This window comes from Neodiprion lecontei, chromosome 4 (genome assembly GCF_021901455.1).
Source record: "Neodiprion lecontei isolate iyNeoLeco1 chromosome 4, iyNeoLeco1.1, whole genome shotgun sequence".
NCBI lineage: Eukaryota > Metazoa > Arthropoda > Insecta > Hymenoptera > Diprionidae > Neodiprion > Neodiprion lecontei.
Genome location: NC_060263.1, coordinates 15,629,133 through 15,632,110, shown reverse-complemented (window position 1 = coordinate 15,632,110; position 2,978 = coordinate 15,629,133). Strand labels below are relative to the sequence as shown.

The window sequence follows — 2,978 nt, the reverse complement described above, 5'->3', positions numbered from 1 at the left end:
CGCCGGAGTCTCTCAATGCGGTGATGCTCTTCCAAAATAAAGAGAAAGAATAGACCGAGAAAGATTCGCGTGCCGCGTAGTGACAAGTATACCTAATATACTAGTTGTGGTTGTGGGTCCGAAGCAAGGGCAATCCTTTTCCTTCCTTCCTTCCTTCCTTCCTTCCTTCCTTCCTTCCTTCCTTCCTTCCTTCCTTCTTTCAAATTGATTGATTGATTACCTTTGGAAAGAACCAAATGTACGCTATACAGAAAATTCAATAGTTACATATATTTTCATCCTTCTTGGATACGCGTCATACACCCACGTTGGAGTAAAACAAAGAAAAATACTCACCTAGGAGGAAAAAAGGAAACTAGGTTACGTGATTTCGCGGTTTTTGCTGAGTTGTATAAGCTGTGGATCTTGGACTGGAGACAGATTTTTGGAGCTGTTCAATAACTTCATCCGTCTTATCGCGTAACAGCCAAAGAACCGCTTCGAACTCTGCAGGCCTTCATAGCGTTTACAGACCAGCCGCATCCTCCTCCTTCTCTCCTAGTCCAAGTCAGCGCGGAAGAGATTGCTAGCCAGCCACACGCCCGACTGACGACCGATCTTTCGCTGTAAAAAGCGAAGATTCCCACGCGCCACGACGAGCTCTAGTCTTGAGATGAAGAGGAGACCAGGCGGGCTCGCAGTCCCAGTCGCGGTCTTTGTTGTCCTCTGAAATCAACGCGGTTTATTATACGGACTTTATACTATCGAAGTCCCGATACCACAGAAAAGGGCCAGAGCAGCTCGGGTATCCAGGTCGATTTAGCGTCTATACCTTAAACATTCTCTTCAAAACTTTTACCCTCGTTGTTCATTCGACCCATCAATTAGTCTGGAACGATCTCTTGGGGGTTCGCATGTTTCACATTTCCCATTCTTCTCGTGAATTTCCATTACACAATCCGATGATGTAAAATGGATTTGGAACAGGCAGCAAACGGATCACGGCGTCGAAAACGACCGGATTTTGAATTTCTACACATGTCTACCGTGTAAGAACGCGTGGGTGCCGATTCTCGGTGAATAGACAAGAACCGGGCCGTGCGTTATGGTATACGGGGGGATGCAGGAGGAGCATAAATCTTGAATCTTGTTGGCCTACTCCCGCTCTTGCTGCCGCCACTACTTGCGAGCAGAGCGAGCGCGTTAGTGCTCAGGGACTCTCAACCGGAGACCGATACCTCGGTTTGGTCGCCACCCACACCTTCCTCCTCCATCCATTCCTACGCTACACTTAGTGTCCGCAAATCTTACTCTCTTCCTCTTACTCTATCTTTTTCTCTTCTCTGCTGCACAGACCGAACCTCAGCGGTCGCCGACCCGGGATCCAGACTCTTCGAGACAAAGTTCCATACTGCCGTGCAGCCCGGTGTGGATCTTCTCATATTATCTTCCGCTCTCGTCTTTCCTTCCGTGAAACATACTCGTGCCACATCAGGATCCTCCGCCTGTACGGTTTCTCCGCAGAATCAACCCGAAACTTCACATCTGGATGCCAAGGAGGAACCTCCAGTGAAATTGGAAAGGAACATCGGACCCCAGGTAATAGTCGACCGATGTGCACAGTGAGTAATCAATCCAGCACGCAAAAGTCCTGTGCTGCTGAGTCGCCGAATTATTCTCGTTGTGCCGTGTTTTTGCACGGGAAAACAATTGGTAACAGTCGTGGATCATTCTAGAATTCGAGATGAGCCGGATTAATGACTCGCTGAGTTCCAGCCAGTGGTAATAATGAATTCCGTGAATGAAATCTTGACTGCGAAACTTCTTTTTCCTCTTGCTTTTCAGATGTGAAGAAACTGATGAATACACGGAGGTTTTACGAGTTTCGGTCTTCAGGCACTCGAGCTGAGCCAGACGTCGTTGAGCTCGCCAGGCGTCGGACTGATTACGTCGTCGAGGAACGTAGAGATACACCTCTGGTTTGATTGCTTGGAGCGTTTGACAATGGGGGGGAGGGGAGTAACGTCAACAAACAACCGCATGATGCCTGAGCGCCAGATGAGAATCTCTGCACCATACGCGGTTTGTAGGTACGTACCATCCATACATATAAACACCTCGTATCTCCGCGTGATCTGAACCTCAAAAAACTGAGATACTCGTTCTTCTCTTCTTCTGCAGCATGAGAAACCCACGTTGTATACGGCACGCATAAGCTACGTGTTCGAGATCAGTTTCTCAGATTTTTTTTAACCCGCTCGCTCGCTCACGGCTCTCGGCCACCGGTCGACCCTCCGGCTGGACCATGAACGCGGGAAGTTTCGTCAAAATCAGCATCCTCCTATCATCGCTTTTCACATCCCTTACTACATTACAGCACTGACTGTGAGTAGAAGAATAAAAAGCGTCGCCACGGTACCCGCAGCTCTCGGTCGTGATAGGTCAATTTTACGGTATTGAACTGTATCTCTGTGCAAGTTCTGCAATTCTACTATTCCTGCCACTGCGCTATCTCGATGGAGCGAGAAGGAGCGATTCTCACCGCAAGTGCAGCTTGAGGATGAAACGGATCGACGGATGGTTTTGCGTGGGATGAGAAGAGAGACGCTATGGGGAAACCCCTGAGAATTCCGCGCGATCACTTCTGCCCGTCGTTTCCTCAATACCTTGGTGCAATGTGCACAAATACAACGGATCTCGAGAACATACCAGTACCTTCAGACGGAGACCGATGAAGATTGTTCGGAGAGGCTGTCACTTGTATAAGAATACCAGTATTCGTCTGTTATTTCATTCGGCGAAATTGTAAGTATCCTGTGCAACTATATACAAGGATTTGGTACCATCCTGACACGAAAAATATATTTGATACTCAGCAGGACACTGAGGTACTGACGCACACGCTACCTGTCGCGGAGACTCAATGCTGAAATTGAGATTTACAAAATGGTATTACGAAGTCGGTGTTAAGCAGGTTAGCGAACTCGACTTGCAATGCC

The 2,978-nt window shown here is 48.1% G+C and overlaps 1 long non-coding RNA gene across 1 annotated transcript; it reads left to right on the top strand.

The window, feature by feature from the left end:
• Positions 1-832: 832 nt before the first annotated feature.
• LOC124293905 lies at positions 833-2,275 on the top strand. The gene is made up of 3 exons (XR_006903780.1): positions 833-1,578; positions 1,825-2,069; positions 2,161-2,275. It is a non-coding gene; the product is annotated as an uncharacterized LOC124293905 (long non-coding RNA).
• Positions 2,276-2,978: the final 703 nt, after the last annotated feature.